Source organism: Adiantum capillus-veneris, chromosome 8 (genome assembly GCF_014529385.1).
Source record: "Adiantum capillus-veneris isolate H3 chromosome 8, ASM1452938v2, whole genome shotgun sequence".
In the NCBI taxonomy this organism is placed as follows: Eukaryota; Viridiplantae; Streptophyta; class Polypodiopsida; order Polypodiales; family Pteridaceae; genus Adiantum; species Adiantum capillus-veneris.
This window is the reverse complement of record NC_140938.1, coordinates 65,589,376-65,605,295: the sequence shown is the minus strand read 5'-3', so window position 1 is coordinate 65,605,295 and position 15,920 is coordinate 65,589,376. Positions and strand designations below refer to the sequence as shown.

Below are 15,920 nucleotides of genomic sequence, written 5' to 3'. Positions count from 1 at the left end.
CATCAACGCGTCCGGAGCACCCTGTCGGCCCCACCGTGGTGTCGGCACGTCAACGCTCCATTAGGCCGTGCCGTCGGCGGTTCGCGTCCTCTCTCTCGTGCCGTCCCGTCAACGCGTCCGGAGCACCCCGTCGGCCCCACCGTGGTGTCGGCACGTCAACGCTCCATTAGGCCGTGCCGTCGGCAGTTCGCGTCCTCTCTCTCGTGCCGTCTGCAGCTTCTGGCTCCGATCCGAATTAAGGTTAGAGGACTTTGTCTCATACTGCTACGAAAACCAAAACTCTCTGCCCCTTCTCTTCCAACACACATACAAACATGAATCTAGATAACACGACGGCAACCGATCTCGTCACGGTAGTGTCGGCCGTCGCGTTGTCGGGTCCGTGCTCCATGGGCCCGTCCGCCCTATGCGTCCCGTCGGCACACCCGTCCACATCCCATCGGCTCTGGTCCACGTAATCGGCCTCTTTGTCGTATCGCGTCCGGCGGAGACTGGTAGGGTCACGAAGTCGTCAGAGGGCAGACACCCGGCCCGTCGGCCCACCTCGAAGCAAAAGACCTGTGCCGTCGCGTTTCGTGGCCGGTTTAGTCCCCTGGGTGCACAGGACATCAAACGGCCGGCCTCGTCGAGGTGTCGTTGGAAAATCGTGTCGTCGTCTCTGTGCTTCACAAATGCGCCGGTCCCCATCGGCGCGCCCAACTCTTCGTTCCTCTTACCGTCCCGTTGTCAGAACCGCACATGGCCAGTCAGTCCCTTTGCGATCGCACCTACCGGCGTAAACCGTGTTGAGTCACGATGTCGTCGACGGCCCCGTCTCCGATCGGTCGCGATACACACACACAAAGACGTACATACAAACGTATAAGTATGCATGGTTTGAGCTCAATAAATGTGGTGCGGTCATACCAGCGCTAATACACCGGATCCCATCAGAACTCCGCAGTCAAACGCGCTTGGGCCAGAACAGTACTGGGATGGGTGACCTCCCGGGAAGTCCTGGTGCTTTGTTGCATTCGGCCCAAAAGAACCCCCCCCCCCCCCCCCCCCCCCCCCCCCCCCCCCCCCCCCTTGTGATCGGGCATGCCAATACACCGGATCCGATGAGAACTCTACACTTAAGGGTGCTTGGGCCAGAATAGTACTGGGATGGTTCGGGACGCGTTGACGGGACGGCGCGGGCCGACGGGTGCCGACAGCCCCGGCAGTGCAGACGGGGTCGACGTTGTGCATGGATGCGTTTACGGGATGGAACGGAGCGACGCGTGCTCCACGGAGCGGTAGCACCGACGGGACCGACAATGTGCTCGGGACGCGTTGACGGGACGCCGCGGGCCTACGGGTGCCGACAGCCCCGGTAGCACAGACGGGGTCGACGTTGTGCATGGATGCGTTTACGGGATGGAACGGAGCGACGCGTGCTTGACAGAGCCGGTAGCACCGACGGGACCGACGGTGTGCTCGGGACGCGTTGACGGGACGGCACGTGCCATCGGCCCCGGTAGCGCGGACGGGGCCGACGGTGTGCTCGGGACGCTTTGACGGGACGGCACGGGCCGACGGGTGCCGACGGCCCCGATAGCGCGAATGGGGTCGACGTTGTGCATGGACACGTTGACAAGACGGAACGGAGTGACGGGTGCTTGACGGAGCCAGTAGCACCGATGGGGCCGACGGTGTGCTCGAGACGCGTTGACAGGACGGCACGTGCCGACGGGGCCGACGGTGTGCTTGGGACGCTTTGACGGGACGGCACGGGACGACGGGTGCCGATGGCCTTGGTAGCGCGAACGGGGTCAACGTTGTGCATGGACACGTTGACGGGACGGAACGGAGCGACGGGTGCTCGACGGAGCTGGTAGCACCGACGGGGCCGACGATGTGCTCGGGACGTGTTGACGATATTGCACGTGTCGACGGGGCCGACACTGTGCTCAGGACTCTTTGACGGGACGACGCGGGCCGACGTGTGCCGACGGCCTTGGTAGCGTGAACGGGGTCCAGGTTGTGCATGGACGCGTTGACGGGACGGAATGGAGCGACGGGTGCTCGACGGAGCTGGTAGCACCGACGGGGCCGACGGTGTGCTCGGGACGCGTTGACGGGAGGGCACGTGCCTACGGCCCTGTAGTGCGGACGGGGCCGACAGTGTGCTCGGGATGCTTTGACGGGACGGCGAGGGCCGACGGTGTGCTCGGGACGCTTTGACGGGACAGCGCGGACCGACGGGTGCCGACGGCCTCGGTAGCGCGAACGGGGTCGACATTGTGCATGGACAGGTTGACGGGACGGAACGGACCGACGGGTGCTCGACGGAGCCGGTAGCATCAACGGGGCCGACGGTGTGCTCGGGACGCGTTGATGGGACGGCACGTGCCGACGGCCCCGGTAGCGTGGACGGGGCCGACGATGTGCTCGGGACGCTTTGACGGGACGACGCGGGCCGACGGTGTCGACGGCCTCGGTAGCACGAACGGGGTGGACGTTGTGCATGGACGCATTGATGAGACGCAACAGAGCGAGGGGTGCTTAACGGGTAGCACCGACGGGCCTGACGGTGTGCTCGGGACACGTTGATGGGACGGCACGTGCCGACAGGTGCTTGAGGCCCCGATAGCACGGACGGGGCCGACGGCGTGCTCGGGACGCGTTGACGGGACGGCGCGGGCCGACGGGTGCCGACGGCCCCGATAGCGCGGGCAGGGCCGCCGACGGTGTGCTCGGGACGTGTTGACGGGACGGCACGTGCCGACGGGTGCTTGAGGCCCCGGTAGCATGGACGGGGCGACGGTGTGCTCGGGACGCGTTGACGGGACGGCACGGGCCGACGGGTGCTTGACGCAGCTAGTAGCATCGACAGGGCCGACAGTGTGCTCGGGACGCGTTGATGGGACGGCACGTGCCCACGGATGCTTCACGGAGCGGACGGGGGCGACGGTGTTTCCAGGGGGGTTCTTTTGGACCAAACACAACATGGCAAAAGGATGGGTGCAATACCAGGACTTCCTGGGACCTGGGAGGTAAGCCATCCCAGTACTATTCTGGCCCAAGCACCCTTCAATGTAGAGTTATCATCGGATTCGATGTATTGGCAGGCCCGATCACGAGGGGGGGGGGGGGGGGGGGGGGGGGTTTCTTTTGGGCCGAATGCAACATGGCAAAAGTAAGGGTGCAACACCAGGACTTCCCGGGAGGTCACCCATCCCAGTACTGTTTTGGCCCAAGCGCGCTTAACTGCGGAGTTTTGATGGGATCCGGTGTATTAGCGCTAGTATGACCGCACCACGTTTATTGAGCTCAAACCATGCATACTTATACGTTTGTATGTACGTCTTTGTGTGTGTGTGTCGGGACCGACCGGCATCGTCCAAATGTGGAGACAGGGCCGTCGACGACATCGTGACTCAACACGGTTTACGTCGGTAGGTGCAATCGCAAATACACCGACGGGCCATGTGCGGTTCTGACAACGGGACGGCGAGAGGAACGAAGAGCCGGGCGTGCCGATGGGGACCGGCGCATTTGTGAAGCACAGAGACGACGATACGATTTTCGCAACGACACCGCGACAAGGCCGGCCGTTTGATGTCTGGTGCACCAACGGGCCTAAACCGGCCACGAAACGCGACGGCACAAGTCTTTTGCTTCGAGGTGGGCCGACGGGCCGGGTGTCTGCCCTCTGACGACTTTGTGACCCTACCAGTCTCCACCGGACGCGAAACGACAAAGAGGCCGATTACGTGGACCGGAGCCGATGGGATGTGGACAGGTGTGGCAACGGGAGGCATAGGGCGGACAAGCCCATGGAGCATGGAGCCGACAACGCGACCGCCGACGCTACCGTGACGGGATTGGTTGACGTCATGTTATCTAGATTCATGTTTGTATGTGTGTTGGAAGAGAAGGGGCAGAGAGTTTTGGTTTTTGTAGCAGTATGAGACAAAGTCCTCTAACCTTAATTTTGATCGAAGCTAGAAGCTGCAGACGGCACGAGAGAGAGGACGCGAACCGTCGACAGCACAGCCCAATGGAGCGTTGACGCGCCGACACCACGGCGGGGCCGACGGGGTGCTCCGGATGCGTTGACGGGACGGCGCGGGCCGACGGGTGTCGACGGCCTCAGTAGCGTGGACGGGGCCGACGGCGTGCTCGGGATGCGTTGACGGGGCGCGAGCACTGGTAGCATGGACGGGGCCGGCGGCGTGCTCGGGACGACGCGGGCCAACGGGTGCCGACGGCCCCAGTAGCGCGAACGGGGCCGACGGCGTGCTCGGGATGCATTGACGGGACGGCGCGGGCCGACGGGTGCCGACGGCCCCGGTAGTGCGGATAGGGTTGACGTTGTGCATGGACGCATTTACGGGACGGAACGGAGCGACGGGTGCTCGACGGAGCCGGTAGCACCGATGGGATCGACGGTGTGCTCGGGACGCGTTGGCCATACACCCACCTCCTTTATAGTTTGTAGGAGGTGGCAATTTAGCAATATATTTAATTTTGCTCTCGTCAGTGGAAATCCCATTTTTGGACACTATATGCCCTAAAATGACTCCATGTTTAACCCAAAATTGTCATTTGAAAGGGTTTAAGGAGATGCGATATAATCTGCACTTCTCAAACACTTTTTGTAAGCATGATAGATGTTCTTTCCAAGAGGAATAAACACAAAGGTCATCTAAGAAAGATTCCCAAAACTCCCTCAAATATTCTCTAAAAGCAGTGTTTATTAATCTTTGAAAAGTAGCAGGGGCATTGATTAAGCCAAAAGCCATAGCACGAAATGCGAACACTCCAAATTTGGTTATAAAGGTTGTTTTAGCTTGGTCCTCCAGCGTAATTGTGATTTGATTGTAGCTAGAGTACCCATCTAAAAAGCTATAAGCTTCCTTCCCTGCAACTCTTTCAAGCACATGTTCTGAATATAGCAAGGGGTAATGGTCCCTCCTAGTGGCGGCATTGACCTTCTTGAGATCGACGCACACTCTGAGTTTCCCATTCTTTTTTGGCACAATCACTATTGGAGACACCCATTCTGAGTGCTCAATAGGGTATATGAATCCGCATTTCACAAGCTTTTCAATCTCTTCTTGAACGATTTTTGACTGGTTTAGCCATGCTATTCATGGGGATTGTGTGTTGCACCATGGAAGGTGGAACACCTTTCATATCATGATATTTCCAAGAAAACATATCCCTAAATTCCTTGAGAAGTTCTTTAAGTACACACTCCTCAATCTCTATCAAATCTTGGGCAATGAAAACAGGTTTGGACTCTTCTCCTGGGTTTGCTAACTCTATTTACTTAACTATCGCTACACCATCATAGACTAGATTGCTTCCATCAATAGGTTTTCTTTGAGCCTTTGTATACACAACCTTACATTCCTCTGTGGTGTAGGATTTGAAATGTTAAGGTGCAGGGTATAAGTCTATGGGATCGTGTTGTTCTCTGGACTGTGATTTCACTTCCGATTCCTTTTGTTGTTGAGCTAACTCGTGATTTTGTCATCTCCTTATGGTACGACTCAACTTTGTCTTCTCTATATTATCTAGTTGTGTGATGTCAATGGGTTGTGGACTACACCACATAACGCTTTGAAGGTATTCACCCCAGTTATCTACCAGCTTTTGATGAGCATCACATGCCCCTATATAATTAATCCATTCTGCAGTAGATTTCTTTTCCTTTATTCTAGCACGCACATTTTCTCGATATCGTCACCTCTTATATCTCTTACTCTTCCTATCTAATTTTTGATTACAATCAATCTCTAGTGAAGAGTCACTAGATGAATTGCTTCTTGTGTCTTCTGTTCCCTTGGATAGATTGTCTTCTAGGGTACCACTGGGCCTAAGATTTAACTCAGATTCTTCATCCCCAGAGTCAATTTCAGTTGATTCTGACCCCAAATCGTGTGGGCTATAGTCTTGTGAGGTGCTATTGGTTCTATGCCAGTCAAACCTTCATCTTGTAGGTCACCAGAAGCTATATGCATTGCTTCTAGCATATTTAAGGGTACGAGTAGTGGCATTTCATCCCCCTCAGGTGTTACCCAGGTCGTCCACCTATTTACCCAAGTGTCTATGGTTGCTGCTAGGTGGACCCAATCCACATTGTCCAACTCAGTCATCCCAGGTAGTACATCCATATAAGGAGAATCTTCTCCAATCAGTGTCCGCTTTACACGCATAACAATACTGCAATGGGGTCGAGTGAACTGTGGTGTCAGATCTATGATCAATTATAAACCTATTTCCTAGAGGATGTGCTCGACCAGTTACAAGATCCACTCGAATGACAGAATCCCGGAACTGCAAGTAGACATGGTTTTTAGACCAGTCATGCACCATTTTTTCTTCCCTCATGAAAGGACATCCTAAGATCATCTCCAAGGCCATAGTGTGTTTAGAGAAATCCATAACAATGAATAAAATCCTTATTTCATGTCGAAAGACCTTGATCTTGAGATCTTCTACCATCCCAATAGGTTTAACAATAGACCCATTGTCCATCTTCACTACTATGGTTGTGGTCGCAAGGTGAGGTCTTCCCATAGTTTCCCAACAATTTTTAGTCACAATGCTAACCCCAACACCACCATCAAGGATTCCCTTCACAGTTAATCCCTTAGTAGTGATTGGTATGGTTGCATTGGATTCATCACCCTCAAAGTATTGTCCCAACTTGTTAATAGGTATTTCCATAACAAGGTTCTCATCTAGGTTGGGTTGCAGATCTAAGTGTTCCTCCTCTATTGGCATCTCCCCAGCACCATCCATCTGTGCAAATTGTGGTAGCCCAAACTTCAGTTCTCCATTGAGGAAGGCTCGAAGAGCTGAGACTAGCTCAGGGTCTTTACATAGTTTGGACATGATGGTGGTTCTAACTTCTGAAGATATGAAATCCATCAATTTGGCAATGTTTAACGACACCTTTTGGGATTTAGCCCCTTGACGTGGGGAAGATTGGATCTCCATTTCTTCGATAGGATCAAGTAGTCCCTCTGTAAAAATTCTTTCCTTCAAGAAGTGAGTATGTCCACTTTCCCATGACTTTAAGTCACTTTCTTCTTAGATGACACTATGTATGGCTAAGGGTCTATTCACTTGGTGAGGTTGTTGTTGCATAGGGAACACGATGTATGTAATTTGGATCTGCCTAGGTGTTGGTTCTAGATCCCTTGGGGTATCTTCTACCAAACTCCTTAATTGCTTGACTTGCACGATCTCTTCTGTAGGGTTTGAATAAATTCTTATCTTCTTTTTGGATCCTGGCCATTGTGGCTCATGAAGATCTTCCTTGTTGGCCCTTTCTATCTTAGTGGTCGTTTTGGTCTCCATGGTTTCACCTGAATCAAAATCCTCTTCAGTGTCGTTCATATATAGGGGGTCGTCACAAGTCCCTATGTTGGTCTTTGAACTGGGATCTGACTTCGTTGCTTTTTGCGATCTCTTCCTTCGTGTTTTCTTCTTTTTCTGAGATTGGGCAATTGATGCCGTGTCTCTTTCCTCAAGAATATATATTTTTTTTTGGAGCATCGATCATGTGAGTACGTTTATTGGTACCACAGGTGTACTTTGTGATGACTCCTCAATAACCTCAATCAAGTTTAATGGTGTGATCTTTGGTGCATTTGGATTATTTGGACATTGGGCAATCAAATGATCTATGCCACATCGATTATACATGAGTATCGGCATTGTAGACATTCTGACTTGATTAGTTTGCATTAGTGTGGTATTCTTTTGTAGCCTAATAGGACACTCGGCTACACAATGTGGACCTCCACACTCATAGCATTGAAGAGGTGGTGTCTTAGCAGTGTAATTGATATTTTGGCCTCTTGCCGCAAGAGCAACTACTTGATATACAGGTTTGACTTGTCCCCAATAGTCCTCCATATAGTATTGTGGACTTTCTTTAAGCACATCCATCCCATAGGCAATATTAGGGTCTATATCTTCCTCACAGCTTTCCAAAAAAGTAATAGATCACTCACAACCCACTTGATTCACAAAAGTGATTCTCCGATGTGGTGGTTGCAGTCCTAGCACTGGAGGTGGTAAGGGTGTTGTTTGGACAAAATTTTGGGCCCTAGGGACCATGTGTTGTGTTGTTTGTTCAAGAGGTGGGACGGGCATCAATGCAGGCACTCGAGAGGTGTGTGTCCATGCTAAGGTTGGTCTATTGGCCATCGTGTGCTTAAATACTATGCAATCCTTAGGTTGATGACCATACCTCCCACAGGCATTGCACTTCCCATTTAATTTTACTCTAAAAGTAAGGCACTGGTACTATGTAGTCCATAGCATACTGAGAACCATTGTTGCTCCCTTCTTGGATACATACGACTGTTTTGCGGAGCACGATTGTCTCTAAGACTCTCTTGAATAGCCTTGGTGAGATCTGCTAAAGTCATCCCAGATATCTTTGGCTCCTTAGCAATAGGCTTTATGGTCATTGGTTGATGCCCTGATGCTTGCGAGCTAATAGATTTAGACTCAATGAACACTCTTTCTCCTTGAATCATTAAATTATCCTCCAGTTGGATTGCATTGGTGGTGACTGCTTCCCAAGTAGTGATACCTCTAATGACTAGTCCATTGTAGATATCCTCATGTCATAATCCCCTAATGAATCTATCAAGAAATTGATTATTGGGTGAAAGCATGTTAACCTGTCATGCTTTTTCATGTCCCGGACAATGCTAACTAGCATAATTTTGACATATGCTAACTAGTACAATAACTTGAGCTACATCTCCAAGATCTATGACATATGATATATCAATAGAGAGCACTTGAAACAAGGAATCCAAATACACAACCTCCAGAAAATTTTGATATTATTTGTAAAAAATTTACCGGATGCCCAACCTTTTGAAGATGTGCTAACTTGAAATTGCTAACTAGCACAAAAAGCGCGACAGATTAACATGCTTTCACCCTATTATTGAAGTGCTCATTTGGATTACAACGAGAATTCAAATGCTTCAAGTGACTAATAAAGTCTCTCACCGACTCTCCTTCCTCTCGTTGGGCTTTCTTTCTGGAGCTGAGAGGCTACAGCCCAAAGTACTCCCTCTTGTATGTATTCTTTCAAGAACAATCTCCTAAGAGTGGGGTAAATCATTTTTTCTTCCACCCTCAGGGTTCTATACCAATTCCCTACCTTCCCACTTAAGGTTAGGCTTAAAGCATTACTCTTATGTAGGTCATTGTGTTCTCCTAGAGAATCGCATGTTTGTTCAAACACTTGGATATGCTTTCTCACATCCCCGTCTCCACTAAATTTTTGTGTGAGCTTGGCTATTTGTACTGCCTTACTTCTAGGTTCTCTATCAGGCGTGCCAAGTCACCTAAGTGAGCAGGGACCGTGGGTGGAGGTGCTCCACAGACTACATGTGGAGTAGGTATTGGCATTGGACTTGGCGCGTAGGAAGCCCTTGGGCTCCACGTTTGGTACGGTGTTGTGCCATGTAGCGGTCCAAACTTCATATGTGTGGCCCTAGGCATAGCAGACATTGGATATGACATGCTAATGCTAGCCGGTATCGTCCCATGGAAATAAAAACTAATTGGGTGTTCTGGTTGTGGAGCATAGGTAGTTGAAACAATGGGAGGGGTAGGAACTACATGAGTATGAGGACCATGGGTGTATATGATTGGTACACACTTGTAGGTACTGTTGCAGACATTGAGCTACCATGTAGTGGTGCTTTACTAACAATGAGGTCCGTGGCATGTTTCTTGGCATGCCCATCATTGTGGTAGGCATGGTAGATGTAGTGTCATCAAGGGAAAGATGAGATAGACTTGGAAAGGTAAAGCTATGACTTGTGGGCCCAAATTTCAATCAGACCCCTGGAAAAACAACATATGGAGGATCCATTGGACTTACCGATGGAGTCTCCATTTGCAATAAGGTCGGTTGTTTAGCCTTTCCTACATCCAAGAATCTCATGAGACCCGTTGAAGGCATGTGGATCCCATTGTTCTGTCTCTCTAGCTCAATAACCCTATGGATGACCTCATAAACTCTTTGTTGTTGATCCTCCACACTAGTAGCACCCATTGTGGATTGTAGGACATCTAACCGAGCAATGTGATAGGTGTGACCTTTGTGTAGGTCAGTTAAAGTTTTCATTTGTAGTTCGTACTCCCAGTTCTCATTTAGGAACGCTCCATCTAAGCTTGAGGTGCTAGGGGTGTCCTTTGAACTAGATGCAATGTGGATCTCTATGGGTTGACCCTTAGTGGTCTCTAATTCAAGAGCACTCGATTGCTCTCTGATGCATGGTTTTTAGGACCCCTTCTGAAGATGCAATAAAGGCATAGTCAGTTGTTGGGGAGATGAGGATACACTAGTCCAAGGGATCTCGAAAGAGAAGAAAAATCTACTTCACCAGCACCAAAGAGTAAAAAGTGCCATGGACAGAAGATACGTGGGAACGAGCTCTTATGCATGCCTACAACCGATATCTTACAGAATAGCCCATTCTAGGTGTGAATTTCTAGTGAAATCTACACGAGGATGTTCGTGTGGACTCACAGCACAGCATACTCCGTTTTCACTTTTTTACCGACAATAAATATTTTTTACCACAGTAAATATTTTTTACCTACAGTAAATATTTTCACCTACATGGTAAATAAAAATCACTTTTTACCTACAGTAACTTTTTTTACCCATGGTAAATATTTTTTACTGCACCATAAGTATTTGGTAGGTAACAGTTCACTGTTACTAGAAGCAGTGATTGGGCATCAACAATGCAGTTACAGGAGGAGAAAAGGGGAAAATCTTATGGTAAAGGTGAGTCAACAGGGATAAAGACTTTTGAGTTGAAAAGAGACATGCTGATTTTTTCAAAGAACACATGTCAAAAGAAGCCATGGTTGAGGATTTTTGGAGAGTTTGATATTCAGGAGGACCCCGCAGGTCCCCCCCTGACATGTGCACAACCTCCAGTTTCAACAGCCACCTTACCTGCTCTTAAATGCTGGTCAAGGCCTTATCCCCATGTGTCACAATCAGAAAAATCAGCATTTATCCTCCCCTCTCACATCACTCTAGAGAATATCTTGATGGTGACATATCAGGTGACCTCAATCTGTTGACCACCCTAAGCAAAAAGTAACCCCAATGAGCGGATTTAAGCATGTTTATCCCTAATCCTAAACCCTCTCAGAAACCTATATAAGGAGGACTTCTCTCACTCAAAAACAACACTTCACCCACTTCACCAAGCAATGAAGCTATGACGACATTGCTCACAACGAGGAGCTATGGATGGAGCTCTACTCTCTCTCCCTCTCTCTCTCTCCCTCTAGTATGCTACATTACTAGCCCTAAAACCTAAATAAGGAGTCTTCTTTCATGCTCCATGGCCACCATCCTCGCCATCATTCTCTAAGGTATTGATGTGTTGCAAGTAGGATCATACCTACTTGCTGGGTTGATTGTTTTTGACAAGGGATTATGCCATCCTTGGCTTGCTTCTCTATATCCTTGTTATGTATGATCAGATGTCGTTGTATTGTTAAGCTGATGTCTTGTGTATATATATGCTACATAAGGTCCCTAAGCTTCGTTTCTATGTATTTTGCCATATGTTTTGATGCCATCATAATGCCAGAAGTCTCACGTGCCTATGTGCACTATGTGTGAGGTCCCTAAACCTCTTAATTTAGGGTGGTGCCCCCTTTGTTTTGTTCTTTGCTTGTTTGCATGAGGCGTGGTTTGTGGAGTGTGCACGAGTACAGAGGCCACCCGATTGCACTGCTCTTTTTCCTGCTATCATTTTGGTGCCCCCACTGAGGAGGGTGTGCGCTCCTTGCCGCACTGTCGAAGCAAGGGACTTGCCAATACACCGTGTGCGAGCCACAAACGGCTCCAAGCACACAACAAGCCTAAACTAGCAAGCTCAAGAAAACAAAGGGTGTGTCACTCACCGCTCTACGCTCGCCTTCGTGGTGGATTCCTCGCCGCGATGAAGAAGAAGCTGCAGTCGTGCCGCGCTCAACCGCTTCGCCGCCATCGTGCCTTCGTAATGCTCGATCGCACACACACTCTCCCTCTCTCTCTCTCTCTCACACACACACACACAAGGAGGTGAAGAAGAAGAAGATGGAGATGGAGCAAGAGCACTCTTCAATTGCACAAATGAGAGAATGAGTAAAAATTAGGTTTAGTTGGCTTTTATAGGAGCTCACCCCATTCACACTTGGGCGCCCATGCTTAACCAACTAATCCCTTGAATGTCCAAGTTAAAGTGCGCCTCTCATCGGCGATCACTCTTACCCTTTTCCTATTGGTCCGACAAGCCCGGTACCTGACTCTACCAAATACATAATACGCGTCCATTGTAGGTGATGGGTGTCCGTGAGCCGTGAGGGTTAACATGCCCCCCTTCCTGATGTAGATTCCGTCCTCGGAAGCTATTGAGTTGAAGCTGGGTCGTCGAGGTGGAAGAGCATTTGAGATGAATGTCCTTAGCCTTCTTCAGTCACTGCAAAATCAAACAACATTGGCACAGTAATTGCATTCTCTTAAAAAGCATATGTAGTTTTAGGTAGACACATTGATTGGTCAAAGAATTTCAAACAGTTTGGTAGCAATGAACATTAAATTGCAATGTAATCAAATGCATAAACATATGTAAAGGTAGAAAATTAAACAAGTTTGGGGTCGCTAATTTGACGGTCGAAAAGCACTAGCGATCGAATATTAATACCATGGGTAAGCTTCTTAATTTTTTGTGGTCAATTAAGTTGTTTAATCGCGAGAGCCAAGTATTCATGTTCGAGGGCTGACTAGAGGCTATATCTAGAAAACCTTGTAGTTAAGCTACCATAAAAGGAATTTCTCATGAAATCATCGCCTGACTGATTACTTTTTCTTTGACCCCCCAAGGTCTTTTCACAGTGATTCAATTATGATGTGTGTGCTTATTTTGTATGCCTTGGGTTTTTTGCTTTTCAAGGAAAAGCGCCCACACTGGGAACCTCTAGGGCTCTAGTACCATAGGCAATACATGTGAGTGAAGTACCAAATCAAGCTGAGATTTCTCTTCCAGCTTAAAATTTTACATTGTGGCACTTTGATTTTTTGCTTGTTCATTTTCAGCATTTTAATTTTGTAACTTTGGGGGGTCATATAACACTGTTACCCTCCCCAGGCTCATCACATTAGTAAACTCCCTTTATAATACTTACGCTAAAGGTCAATAGGGTTAAGCCCACTAGAAAGCCCTAGTACATTTCACACAATGCTGCCTAAATCGGATTAAGAACCTAAGTAACCATTGCTTATTAGGAAGGAATTCCCCATGGTATTAAGAGAAGATCTCTAACACCTAGCTTGGTCAAACTAGCTTAGTCAGATTGCTTGATTTTTAAACCTAGACAAGTGATTATGACAAAACATTACATTGAATTAAATGTTTGATACTAAGCCAATGCGTTGAATATTATGCTACCAGTCACAATCAAAGCAGACAATCATAGATGCAAAAAGATAAGGGCAATGCTAATGGACAAGAAACACCTGTTTGTGTTGATGGTCGCGCTTGATTTGAAGGTTCCATGAAGGTCCAAATCCTATCAATAGCAACACGTTCCTGTACACACTAGGAAACAAAAGGAATACCTCCAGGAGGCACATCAGTGGGAAAAATTAAAACTCCTAAAAAACAAACTCAAAACACCATCTAGACCCCTAACCTACCTATCTGTCACCCCTTTTAGAATCAAGGAAAGAGGATATTATATAAACCGGGTGGCCACCCTAAGGCTAGGCCTCTATCCTCATCATCTAGATAAATAAAATCGTTGTCCGTGAGGCCATAGTCTTCCTCGGTCTCTATTAGTTCCTCTTCATCATCCTCTTGTGCAAGCATGCTAATCAAGAACCTCGTGATGCGTGGATACTCATCTTGTGCAAAAGAATAAGCATGTGCCATTGGAGACACATTCGCTACTGGGTAGGGATCACTAGTTAGCCATAGACGTATCAGCCATTCTAACTCCTCAAAATTTCTCTCACATGCAAGGCTCTCTATCAAATCCCATTCGCAAGAAAGTATAGGGTAGCATACGTAGAACACTTGTTGAAAAGACAAGGGGTACCTTTCATCAAAAATAGAAGTGCATGCCTCTGGTGAAGTAGCCATTTCTGACAAGACAGATAGATTTGGTTAGGCCTTTAAAACATAAGAGTTGTTTTTGTGTGTTGCTTGACTTGACACGGTGAATTTGGACTTATATGTAAGATCTGATAGGGTGCTCTCTCATTGCTAGGCGCTCTTGCTCTTTACTATTTTTGTTTTTTTGCGAGTATAAGGCTATATATATACATTCCCTAAGATCGGAGATTGAGAGGTCAGGGAAAAAGGTTGAGAGGGAAACAAATGAATGATGACTGTCAGCAAACACTCCCCCCTTCCTTGGGTAGATCATACCGTTTGAAATGAGCTTGTCACCCTTTGAAACCAATTGTTCCAGTTGGTAATAGGTGAGGATTTTTGCCAGTAGTTTTCTATTACCCTAGGTGCCTCGTCAAGCTGCAAGGGTGGTAAGGTACTCTCCCAGGATTTTATTTGCAACGTTGTTGTAGGTGGTGAACTTACCCCGAAGGTGCAAACTCTTTCGTGCTTGGATGGATATGTACAGTGGTAGGTGGAGGTTGTGTCGAAGCTTCTATTTGCGTATAGGAACTACATGAAGAGCAAGAAGCTTCATTTGATTTCCCTGTTCCTGAGCTAGGTGGGACAAATCGTTCTTTCTTTGGTACCCAAACTAGCTCTAGAACGGGTGTGTAACGTTCCATGATTTTTTCCTTTCCGCAATTTTCAATTTGTTTTGGAGCCACAGGATTGGGTTTACATGGGCCAGGTGACAGGTAAGAGTACACTTTACGTTTGGGCACCCAGATTTGATCATTTCCTTCATAGTATCCTTGGGCTTCCAATAGTCGTTTAGGAATCCAACGCAGCGTTTCTTTACATTTCTTGGAGTGAGTGGTACGGTTCTTACTAGGTTTCCGTTTTTTTGCATCAACCATGCTCACTACAGAGGTTTTAGGGACCCACTTGTATGTTTTCTCTGTTATATTAGGATGGTTCTTGTGTGTCTCAAGCTTTCTTTCAACTACATTAGTTGAAGCTCTAGAGAGTTGGGCTATGGGGACGTATGGTTCAACCTCCTGGACATGCAATGTCTTGGGTTTTATTTCCTTGGGCAATATCTCAGGGACTATGGCTTGAGTGGTAGGGCTAAGAGTTGGTTTTTGCATTGTAACACCCCCAGTCCCCCAATCAATAGTGCATTTGGTGGCTATCATCCACGTGCGGCCTAGGTTTATATTACCCTCCATAGTTCCAGTAGGCATGACCAAAAAGTCTTGAGCTACCACCCCATTGTCATAACTGACAGAAGTGTGCCAGATTCCAAAAACCGCAGTTTTTTTCTTGTTGACACCCTTGACTTGGATAATACTCTCAGATAGAGGTGGCTTCCTTAACTGACACCACACCCCATAGGATAGCAGATTGTATTTAGCACCCGTGTCCAATAAGGCGTTATATAGCACTTTTCCATAGGCACTATTTAACTCAATGGGGTATCGTAGAGGTGTGTCAGAGTCCAACCCATCCTCTTCGATTTCCACGTGGAATGCATTTGTGACCCCAAGGTTAGCCTCTCGTTTTTGTCTTATACGTTGTTGTCGCTCCTTAGCCTCAGGTTGAGCTTGTATCTTGTTTAACTCGGTTTGTGCTTTGGCGGCCTTCTTTTGATGAATGGCCCGTAGTTCTTCTTGGCTTAAAGGATCATAATATCTTTTGAATTTACTCCCATTGAGGAATCCAATGGTTTCAACTCCATCAAGAGTTTCCACACGAAGGGTACCTTGTGGGGTAATT

The 15,920-nt window shown here is 48.2% G+C and overlaps 2 pseudogenes; one reads left to right on the top strand and one right to left on the bottom strand.

Moving 5' to 3' along the window:
• Positions 1-892: 892 nt before the first annotated feature.
• LOC147452276 (5S ribosomal RNA) lies at positions 893-1,011 on the top strand (annotated as a pseudogene).
• A 2,152-nt stretch (positions 1,012-3,163) lies between these two features.
• On the bottom strand, positions 3,164-3,282 carry LOC147452275 (5S ribosomal RNA; annotated as a pseudogene).
• Positions 3,283-15,920: the final 12,638 nt, after the last annotated feature.